Raw genomic sequence first — 12,512 nt, forward strand, 5'->3', positions numbered from 1 at the left:
GTACACTTCAACTATGACAGACAAAATGAGAAAAAAAATCCTGAAAATCACATTGTAGGATTTTTTATGAATTTATTTGCAAATTATGGTGGAAAATAAGTATTTAGTCACCTACAAACAAGCAAGATTTCTGGCTTTCACAGACCTGTAACTTCTTCTTTAAGAGGCTCCTCTGTCCTCCACTCGTTACCTGTATTAATGGCACCTGTTTGAACTTGTTATCAGTATAAAAGACACCTGTCCACAACCTCAAACAGTCACACTCCAAACTCCACTATGGCCCAGACCAAAGAGCTGTCAAAGGACACCAGAAACAAAATTGTAGACCTGCACCAGGCTGGAAAGACTGAATCTGCAATAGGTAAGCAGCTAGGTTTGAAGAAATCAACTGTGGGAGCAATTATTAGGAAATGGAAGAAATACAAGACCACTGATAATCTCCCTCGATCTGGGTCTCCACGCAAGATCTCACCCCGTGGGGTCAAAATGATCACAAGAACGGTGAGCAAAAATCTCAGAACCACACGGGGGGACCTAGTGAATGACCTGCAGAGAGCTGGGACCAAAGTAACAAAGCCTACCATCAGTAACACACTAAGCCGCCAGGGACTCAAATCCTGCAGTGCCAGACGTGTCCCCCTGCTTAAGCCAGTACATGTCCAGGCCCGTCTGGGCCCGTAAGTTTGCTAGAGAGCATTTGGATGATCCAAAAGATGATTGGGAGAATGTCATATGGTCAGATGAAACCAAAATATAACTTTTTGGTAAAAACTCAACTCGTCATGTTTGGAGGACAAAGAATGCTGAGTTGCATCCAAAGAACACCATACCTACTGTGAAGCATGGGGGTGGAAACATCATGCTTTGGGGCTGTTTTTCTGCAAAGGGACCAGGACGACTGTATCGTGAGATTTTGAGTGAAAACCTCCTTCCATCAACAAGGGCATTGAAGATGAAACGTGGCTGGGTCTTACAGCATGACAATGATCCCAAACACACCGCCCGTGCAACGAAGGAGTGGCTTTGTAAGAAGCATTTCAAGGTCCTGGAGTGGCCTAGCCAGTCTCCAGATCTCAACCCCATAGAAAATCTTTGGAGGGAGTTGAAAGTCCGTGTTGCCCAGCAACAGCCCCAAAACATCACTGCTCTAGAGGAGATCTGCATGGAGGAATGGGCCAAAATACCAGCAACAGTGTGTGAAAACCTTGTGAAGACTTACAGAAAACGTTTGACCTCTGTCATTGCCAACAAAGGGTATATAGCAAAGTATTGAGATAAACTTTTGTTATTGACCAAATGCATATTTTCCACCATAATTTGCAAATAAATTCATTAAAAATACTACAATGTGATTTTCTGGATTTTTTTCTCTCAATGTGTATGTCATAGTTGAAGTGTACCTATTATGAAAATTACAGGCCTTTCTCATCTCTTTAAAAGGGAGAACTTGCACAATTGGTGGCTGACCAAATACTTTTTTGCCCCACTGAATATATAAAGTTGAAGACTGAAGTTTACATACCCCTTAGCAAAATACATTATACTCAGTTTTTCACAATTCCTGACATTTAATCCTAGTAAAAATTCCCTGTCTTAGGTCAGTTAGGATCACCACTTTATTTTAAGAATGTGAAATGTCAAAATAATAGTAGAGAGAATTATTTATTTCAGCTTTTATTTCTTTCTTCACATTACCAGTTGGTCAGAAGTTTACATACACTCAATTAATATTTGGTAGCATTGCCTTTAAATTGTTTAACTTGGGTCAAACGTTTGGGTAGCCTTCCACAAGCTTCCCACAATAAGTTGGGTGAATTTTCGCCCAATCCTCCTGACAGAGCTGGTGTAACTGAGTCAGGTTTGTAGGCCTCCTTGCTAATTTCTGCCCACAAATGTTCTATAGGATAGAGGTTAGGGCTTTGTGATGGCCACTCCAATACCCACTCCAATACCGACTTTGTTGTTATTAAGCCATTTTGCCATAACTTTGGAAGTATGCTTGGGGTCATTGTCCATTTGGAAGACCCATTTGCGACCAATCTTTAACTCCCTGACTGAGGTCTTGAGATGTTGCTTCGATATAGCCACAGAATTTTCCATCCTCACGATGCCATCTATTTTGTGAAGTGCACCAGTCCCTTCAGCAGCAAAGCAACCCCACAACAGGATGCTGCCATTCCCCGTGCTTCACGGTTGGGATGGTGTTCTTCGGCTTGCAATCCTCCCCGTTTTTCCTCCAAACATAAAGATGGTCACTATGGCCAAACAGTTCTATTTTTGTTTCATCAGACCAGAGGACATTTCTCCAAAAAGTACGATCTTTGTCCCCATGTGCAGCTGCAAACTGTAGTCTGGCTTTTTTATGGAGGTTTTGAATCAGTGGCTTCTTCCTTGCTGAGCGGCCTTTCAGGTTATGTCGATATAGGACTTTTACTGTGGATATAGATACCTTTGTACCGTTTCGTCCAGCGTCTTCACAAGGTCCTTTGCTGTTGTTCTGGGATTGATTTGCACTTTTCTCACCAAAGTACATTCATCTCTAGGAGACAGAACACATCTCCTTCCTGAGCGGTATGACAGCTGCGTGGTCCGATGGTGTTAATTCTTGCATATTATTGTTTGTACAGATGAACATGGTACCTTCAGGCATTTGGAAAATTCTCCCAAGGATGAACCAGACTTGTGGAGGTCTACAATTATTTTCCTGCGGGCTTGGCTTATTTCTTTTGATTTTCCCATGATGTCAAGCAAAGAGGCACTGAGTTTGAAGGTAGGCCTTGAAATACATCCACAGGTACACCTCCAATTGACTCAAATGATGTCAATTAGCCTATCAGAAGCTTCTAAAGCCATGACATAATTTTCTGGAATTTCCCAAGCTGTTTAAAGGCATAGTCAACGTAGTGTATGTAAACTTTTGACCCACTGGAATTGTGATACAGTGAATTATAAGTATAATAATTTGTCTGTAAACAATTGTTGGAAAAATGACTTGTGTCATGCACAAAGTAGATGTCCTAACCGACTTGCCAAAACTTTAGTTTGTTAACAAGACATTTGTGGAGTGGTTGAAAAATGAGTTTTAACGACTCCAACCTAAGTGTATGTAAACTTCCGACTTCAACTGTACATTGAGACTCCTCTTAGCATGTGGGCTGAACTGGGCAAATTCCCTCTTCTACTGCCAGTTGAAAAAAAATGCATGCACGTTTTGACAAAGCCCATAGTGCAAATAAAGGCAGACTTTAAAGTATAGATATGAAGACCTAATTAAAAAAACATCACTGGCCAGAGAGAACAAGCTGTACAACCTTTCAGGGTGCAGAATGATAGAAACTGAGAGACATGCTCTCCTCTCATGCCCCAACTACAAAGTAAATGAGAGTAATCTTGGTAGCATTTTACATTGGACTACAGGCTACAGCACAGAATAAACTGGTAATAACATGGCAATAGCATGGTGTAATTACGTTATTGTTTCAGAGGAATAATCTTGTATGCCTATATTCAAAATCAACATGCCAACAATCTTAGAGCTGGCAGCATAGTATGTGACAACAACCCGTCATAAATTAAGGTGGGAAAAACAGATACAAAATACCCCAATGTTACTCCTTAGCTATTTCCTCATTGTAATTATTGGTTTCTAAATTATTGGTTTCTAAACCCCCCCTCCAATGTTTAGGACAAGTCATTTTTCTTATTGTATTGATATTGTATTGGTCTTTCCATTCATGACAAAACATGTCATTTGAATGGAATTGATTTTTTTCTTCTTTTGGGGGTGGGGGGGGGGGGGTTAATATTTGTGTACAACAAATAACATCTAAATGTATCTCTTAGCTGTGACTGGTAGGCCTACTGCAGCTGCAACGTCTTATGTCTGGGCCTGTATCAGCTGGATATGGCTGTATATTTTAATCAGAGCCCATTCCTCTCCATTCGCTGCAGTGACACCCCCCAGGTGCTACAGTGGCCATGACACAGGTTGTGCAGCTTAGATCATGACGCTTTGACTCCGGACATATCTAAAGAAAGCAACCTTATCCATCTGCTATCCAGCTATATTATCTATCTACAGCCTATAGTGAAATACATTTTTAGTCACAACATTTTCACTGTGAAGCGCAACATCCGATGAATAGTAATGAGTGTTACAGCCTACAGGACACCAAACACACACACACAGAAGAACAGGGTGATAAATGAGACTCACCGATACACACGTCATAGCTCCATTGGTCTGTTCATGTGGCTGCTGCGGTAAAAAAAAATGTCAGCTGGCAGAGCATTTCATCCTTCACCGCGAAGAAAAGACAAGAAGGAGAGAGAGAACAGGAGAGCGGTGAGAGAAATCCCGGGACCGTGTGTCACTGGACTGCAGAGCCTCGTGCGCCAGCGACGTGCCTGGGGTATATTCCGCCGTGAGCTCCGGGGAATAGCCTAGACGTGGTTATTGTTAATGAATAACAAAAACACGATGTTCACATCTCCCTCTCCCTTCCCCTCTCTGTCTTTCTTTCTCTGTCTTTCTTTCTCTGTCTCTCCCTCTCAAAAGATGCTAATGGAAAGTGTTGAATTGAGCCTGCAGCCAATAGATTCCTGCACCCTCATCAGCTTGGACACACACACACAAACACACACTTACGGGACAGGCTATCAGTAATCACAGCACAGCTCATCTTAGCTTCTGGATCCAAGTTGGGAGCACTGTGTCTCAGGCAAGATGGAACATAAATGGGATGTGATAACTTCATAATAGCTTTCTTCTATTTGATACAAAAAGGATAAAGCAGCCTTTGCCAAAACCACACATTTTCTCGAAAGCACCACCATGGTAAAATACATACTGTATGAATGTTGTTTTTTAAATCACACAAACAGCTTCATGACAAACAACCTTAAAAAAACAATCAAATGACTGAGTCACAAGATAACATCACATTAGTGTGTTCTGTCTCCACCTATGTCTGTGTTCTTTCCTGGGGCCATTCCAGCTGGACTGTGTGACACATGACTCACCCAATTACCTCAAATCCTTAGCCCTCAATGTCAGCTCAGTTTAACCCTAACTGTACTGATGATGCCACGCAACAAAGACGATTCTCCCTTTGCCACCCCAAAGTGGATATGTGAAATGGCCCGTGAAGGTATTTTCGGGTCCATAAAGTTGGACCTGGACCCGAGGACAAACAGAACCAGACCAGAATGGACCTGATCATTTAAGAAAAAGGGGGACCCAGACCCGAACGGACCAGAGAACAATCAGACCCAGACACGACAACATCCAGACCGATTGGACCTGAGTGACAAAACAATGTGTGTCAGCCAAGTTGCTCTTCTGGTTAACGAATAGGTCCTAGATCCCTGCTGTTTGTTGTTTTCAATCTTCATTGTGACCTGCCCTGTCTGGAACTGCGAGTAGTAACAGCGTAACCTACGTTGCTAGCTACCATAACAAAGACCAAAGCCAGCGGGAGTACCATTGAGGACAGTGGTGTCTGTCACGGATTCCTCCGGTACTGCTGCTCATTCCGTGCATCATGTCCGGAGGTCTATGGCTATATAGGCTCTCTGAAACTGGCCCGTCCGACGCAACTTCGGCAGCTGCAACTGGCACGTCCGACGCCGCTGCAACTGGCACGTCCGACGCCGCTGCAACTGGCACGTCCGACGCCGCTGCAACTGGCACGTCCGACGCCGCTGCAACTGGCACGCCCGACGCCGCTGCAACTGGCACGCCCGACGCCGCTGCAACTGGCACGTCCGACGCCGCTGCAACTGGCACGCCCGACGCCGCTGCAACTGGCACGCCCGACGCTGCTGCAACTGGCACGCCCGACGTCGCTGCAACTGGCACGCCCGACGCCGCTGCAACTGGCACGTCCGACGCCGCTGCAACTGGCCTGTCCGACGCCGACATAACTTCGGCAGCTGCAACTGGTCCATCTGACGACCACACAACTTCGGCAGCTGCAACTGGCCCTGACCGACCCGTACCACGTCCTTGTGGTCGTCCTCAAGGCCATTGTCGTCCCGCTGCTGGTGTTGTGCACTTGTTATTACGGGTCTTGTCCCGTGTATTGTTATTACGGGTTTCATCCCGTGTTTTTTCATCCCCCACTCTTTTGTTTGGGTTACATCCCTGTGTTTTTATATACGTGTTTTTTTGGGGCGCATTGTCCCGTGCCTTTTCATGGCATGTTGTATTTTTGGGAGGACTATTAAAACCTGTTTGGGCTAGGGGGCAGCATTTTCACTTTTGGATGAAAAGCGTGTGAGTAAACTGCCTCCTACTCAGTCCCAGATGCTAAATAATATTATTATAAGTATTGGATAGAAAACACTCTGAAGTTTCTAAAACTGTTTGAATGATGTCTGTGAGTATAACAGAACTCATATGGCAGGCAAAACCCTGAGAAAAAATCCAAACAGGATGTGGGAAATCTGAGGTTTGTAGTTTTTCAACTCATCCCCTATTGAAGATACAGTGGGATATTGGTTATGTTGCACTTCCTAAGGCTTCCACTAGATGTCAACCGTCTTTAGAACGTTGTTTGCTTCTACTATGAAGGGGGGCTGAATGAGAGGGGAATGAGTCAGAGGTATGCCAGCAGTCACGAGCATTCACATGAGAGCTTCCGTTCCATTGCTTTTCTATAGACAGTGGAATTCTCCGGTTGGAACATTATTGAACATTTATGATAAAAATATCCTAAAGATTGATTCTATACATCGTTTGATATGTTTCTACGACCAGTAATATAACCTTTTGGAATTTTCGTTCGACCTTTCCGCTGGAAGTTGCACGCACGTTTCGATTTGTTTACCAAACGCCCTAACAAAAGGAGGTATATGGACATAAATTATGAACTTTCTCGAACAAATCAAACATTTATTGTGGAACTGGGATTCCTGGGAGTGCATTCTGATGAAGATCATCAAAGGTAAGTGAATATTTATAATGCTATTTCTGACTAATGTTGACTGCGCAACATGGCGGATATTTCTTTTGGCTGATTTGGGCTCTGAGTTCCATACTCAGATTATTGCATGGTATGCTTTTTCCTTAGAGTTGTTTTGAGGAGAGGTTAAGGAGAGGTTTATCTAAAGTTCCATGCATGACAGTTGTATTTTCATCAACATTTATAATGAGTATTTCTGTAAATTGATGTGGCTCTCTGCAAAATCACCGCATGTTTTGGAACTACTGAACATAACACGCCAATGTAAAATGAGATTTTTGGATATAAATATACACTTTATCGAAAAAAAAACATACATGTATTGTGTAACATGAAGTCCTATGAGTGTCATCTGATGAAGATCATCAAAGGTTAGTGATTAATTTTATCTCTATTTGTGCTTTTTGTGACTCCTCTCTTTGGCTGGAAAAATGGCTGGGTTTTTCTGTGACTTGGTGGTGACCTAACATAATCGTTTGTGGAGCTTTCGCTGTAAAGTATTTTTGAAATCTGACACTGTGGCTGGATTAACGAGAATGTTATCTTTAAAATGGTGCCTAATACTTGTATGTTTGAGAAATTTCTGTTGATTTGTATTTGGCGCCCTGCAATTTCATTGGCTGTTAACGGAACCCCGTTCCCAGACAGATTAAAACCCCCTATTACGTATTCCTGCGCCTGTCTCCAATCATTTATACAACGTGACAGTGTCTCTCTATCACAGGTGAAGGATCTTTTAAACAAACAAAAATAGTTATACAAGCAGTTGTTACAACGAGAAGAAAATAGCTGTGTTTTGTCCAAATACTGGTGGAGTCAACTAATAAAAGAATGGGCAACCTGACCAGAGAGATCCTTGACCTGATGAACAGTTTGCAGTTTTCCCAGGGTCAGCTCGAGTTGAAACAGGAGAACGACAAGATGACAGCAATCTGTAAGTCATTGAGAGAGGACATCAGTTCTGTGTGTGATCCATGATAACAATGACGGATAAATCAGACTCGAGGGACAATCAAGGTGGAACAACATGGTTGTGGACGGAATTGCAGAATCTCCACATGAGACCTGGACAGAGTCTAAAGATAAAGTGAGGGAAATGATCTCTGAGAAATTGAAGATGGACCACAGGAAGATTGAGATGGAACACGCCCACAGGACTGTCAAACCCACCACCGGCCCAGGTGACAGGTCCAGGCCGATAGTGGTCAAGTTCCTGAGGTTCAAGGACACGGTAGCTGTTGTGGAAAGAGCCAAGAACTTGAGAGGAACTTATATCTGTCACGTGTGCTCCCTCTCCGGCCTCTAGGTCACCAGGCTGCTCATTATCGTGCACACCTGTCACCATCGTTACACGCACCTGCGCTTCGTCAGATTCACCTGGACTCCATCACTTCCCTGAAGTGGACTGGCCATCCCACATATGCTCTCTCTAATTCTCTCTTTCTTTCTCTCTCTCGGAGGACCTGAGCCCTAGGACCATGCCCCAGGAATACCTGACATGATGACTCCTTGCTGTCCCCAGTCCACCTGACTGTGCTGCTGCTCCAGTTTCAACTGTTCTGCCTTATTATTATTCGACCATGCTGGTCATTTATGAACATTTGAACATCTTGACCATGTTTTGTTATAATCTCCACCCGGCACAGCCAGAAGAGGACTGGCCACCCCACATAGCCTGGTTCCTCTCTAGGTTTCTTCCTAGGTTTTGGCCTTTCTAGGGAGTTTTTCCTAGCCACCGTGCTTCTACACCTGCATTGCTTGCTGTTTGGGGTTTTAGGCTGGGTTTCTGTACAGCACTTTGAGATATCAGCTGATGTACGAAGGGCTATATAAATACATTTGATTTGATTTGATTACCTTCCCTATATATGTCACTCCCTTTGGTTCCTTCCCCAGGCGTCATTGTTTCTGTTTCATGTCTGTGTGCTGTTAGAGTTTCTTGTTTGGTATTATGTTATGTTTATTTTATTAAAACACTCACTCCCTGAACTTGCTTCCCGACTCTCAGCGCACATTGTTACAGAATGAGGCCTCACCTAAGGGAAGCATCAGGGATTGTTTTTTTTGTGGGAATGACGTCGGTCCGGGAGCCGCTACAGGCTCGCATGCCTCAGACGGTCTGTCAGGTTGCTGCGCCCCAGCTGGCGTCAGGTTCCCGTGCATCAGACGGGGTGACCGGTCTGCTCCTGATCCCCTGGATCGTCCCTTTGGTTGGTGTCCTGCGGCTGGAGCTGAACCCGCCAGGGAGGGGGGAGTGTCACATATGTACACTCTAGGTCGCCATGCTCCCACTTCTCAGCAGGACTGACAGATTCCGCTCCTGATCCCCGGGATCTTCATTTTGCCCGGCGTCCTGTGTCTGGAGCCACGCTTCGGGGAGGGGTACTGTCAGGTGTGCTCCCGCTCCGGCCTCTAGGTCACCAGGCTGCTCGTTATGGTGCACCCCTGTCACCATCGTTACGCACAACTGCGCTTTGTCCCTCACCTGGACTCCATCACTTCCCTGATTACCTTCCCTATATATGTCACTCCCTTTGGTTCCTTCCCCAGGCGTCATTGTTTCTGTTTCATGTCTGTGTGCAGTTAGTGTTTCTTGTTTTGTATTATGTTCCATTTATTTTATTAAAACACTCACTCCCTGAACTTGCTTCTCGACTTGCTTCAGCGCACATTGTTACAATATCTTTATCAACGAGGACTACCCTGAAGCTGTACGCTAGAAGACAAAAGAACACATCCCAGCCATGAAAGCTGCCAGAGCGCGCGGATACATTGCTTACAACCACTATGACAGAAGCCTGGAAGGGATGAGAGAGCCAAGCCTATGGGTTCATAGCTTCAACCCCACAGCACACACACACACCAATTGATTAATGCTCCTGAATATATTTTTTGTATCTTGCTTTGTTTGATCTTTTCCATATTATGTCTATCTCTGATAAGCTACACAGGAAAGGGCTGAAAATACCCCATATTAATATATCTAGCCTTCGATATAAGGTTCATGAAATCAAAAATGAGCAAACATCAAATAACATTCATATATTAGCAATTTCTGAGACTCCAATAATTCATTTGATGATACAGCAGTAGCAATACAAGGATATAAGATTCCTAGAAAATATAGAAATACTTATGAGGGACGTGTTGCTGTATATATTCAGAGCCATATCCATGTAATGCTTAGAGAAGATCTTATGTCAAGTGTTATTGAAGTGTTTTGGTTGTAGGTTAACTTGGCACATCTAAAGCCTTTTCTTTTGGGGTGTTGCTATAGGCCACCAAGTGCTGACAGTCAGTATTTAAATAATATGTGTGAAATGCTTGATAGTGTATGTGATGTAAACAGAGACTTTCTTGGGCACCTGAATATTGACTGGTTTTCATCAAGCTGTCTGCTTCAAAAGGAAGCTTCTCACTGTAACCAGAGCCTGTAATCTGGTTCAGGTTATTAATAAGTTTACCAGGGTGTTTACAAACACTACAGGAACAAGATCATCCACATGTATCGCTCACATTTTTACTAATGCTGTAGAACTTTGTTCTAAAGCTGTATCCATACTGATGATCCATCTTTGTGTTTGGCCGGGTGTGGTTCTCAATCAGAGGCAGCTGTCTATCGTTGTCTCTGATTGAGAATCATACTTAGGCAGCTTTTTCCCACCTGTGTTTTGTGGGTAGTTGTTTTCTGTTGTGTCTGCACCAGACAGAACTGTTTTGTTCCACGCTGTTCTTTTGTTTCAGTGTTCAGTTTAAATAAATACCATGAACACGTACCACGCTGCGCTTTGGTCCACTCCTTCTTCATGCAACGACGAACGTTACTACCCACCACCAACGAACCAAGCAGCGTGGTAAGGAGGAGCAGCGTGTAATGGGCCAACTCGTGCTTATGGGGAATACTCGTAGTACTGGTCAGGCACCGTGTTATGCGGTGGAGCGCACGGTGTCTCCAGTACGCGTTCTTAGCCTGGTGCGCTACATCCCAGCTCCTCACATCTGCCGGGCTAGGGTGAGCATCCAGCCAGAAAGGATTATGCCAGTCCTGCTCTCCAGACCTCCCGTACGTCTCTACGGCCCAGGATATCCTACGCCAGCTCTGCGCACTCTGTCTCCAGTCTGTCTGCACAGCCCAGTGCGTCCGGTGCCTGCGCCCCTCACGTGCCGGGCCAAAGTCACCATCCAGCCAGGACGGGTTGTGCAGGTTCTTAGCTCGAGACCTACAGTGCACCTCCAAGGCCCAGTGTTTCCGGTGCCTCGGCCAAGGATAAGGCCTCCTGTATGTCTTCCCAGCCTGGTGAGCCCTGTGGCAGCTCCACGTACCAGACTGCCCATACGTCTCCTCCCTCCAGTGATGATCCATGGCAAGAAGCCTCCAGTGATGATCCATGTCCCGAGCCTCCAGCAACGAGGGTGCCCAGTCCGGAGCCTCCAGCAACGAGGGTGCCCAGTCCGGGGCCTCCAGCAACGAGGGTGCCCAGTCCGGGGCCTCCAGCAACGAGGGTGCCCAGTCCGGGGCCTCCAGCAACGAGGGTGACCAGTCCGGGGCCTCCAGCAACGAGGGTCCCCAGTCCGGGGCCCGCTACTAGGGTCCCCAGTCCGGGGCCCGCTACTAGGGTCCCCAGTCCGGGGCCCGCTACTAGGGTCCCCAGTCCCCACACCAGAGGCGCCACCAAAGTGGGGGGAGCCAGAGGCGGAGGGGGGATCTACGTCCCACACCAGAGCCGCCGCTGTAACGGAGGCCCACCCGGACCCTCCCCTTTAGAGTCAGGTTTTGCGGCCGGAGTCCGCACCTTTGGGGGGGGGGGGGGGGGTACTGTCACACCCTGGCCATAGAGAGGGTTTTATTCTCTAGTTTGGTTAGGCCAGGGTGTGACTAGGGTGGGCATTCTAATTTCTTTAGTTCTATGTTTTCTATTTCTTTGTTTGGCCGGGTGTGGTTCTCAATCAGAGGCAGCTGTCTATCGTTGTCTCTGATTGAGAATCATACTTACGCAGCTTTTTCCCACCTGTGTTTTTTTTGGGTAGTTGTTTTGTGTCTGCACCAGACAGAACTGTTTAGTTTTGTTCCACTTTGTTCTTTTGTTTCAGTGTTCAGTTTAAATAAATACCATGAACACGTACCACGCTGCGCTTTGGCCCACTCCTTCTTCATGCAACGACGAACGTTACACATAACCATTGGATGCAGTGATCACAATATAGTGGCTATATCCTGGAAATCCAAAGTTCCAAAAGCTGGGCCTAAAATAGTGTATAACAGATCATACAAAAGATTTTGCTGTGACTCATATTCGGATGATGTTAAAAGTATTTGTTGGTCTGATGTGATTAATAAGGAGCATCCAGATGCTGCACTTGATTCATTTATGAAATTGCTTCTTCCAATTATTGATAAACATGCACCTGTTAAGAAACGGACTGTTAGAACTGTTAAGGCTCCATGGATTGACGAGGAGTTGAAAAACTGTATGGTTGAAAGAGATGGGACAAAAGGAGTGACTAAGTCTGGCTACGCATCTGACTGGCTGACTTACTGCAAATGTA

This window comes from Oncorhynchus clarkii, chromosome 22 (assembly GCF_045791955.1).
Source record: "Oncorhynchus clarkii lewisi isolate Uvic-CL-2024 chromosome 22, UVic_Ocla_1.0, whole genome shotgun sequence".
Lineage (NCBI taxonomy): Eukaryota > Metazoa > Chordata > Actinopteri > Salmoniformes > Salmonidae > Oncorhynchus > Oncorhynchus clarkii.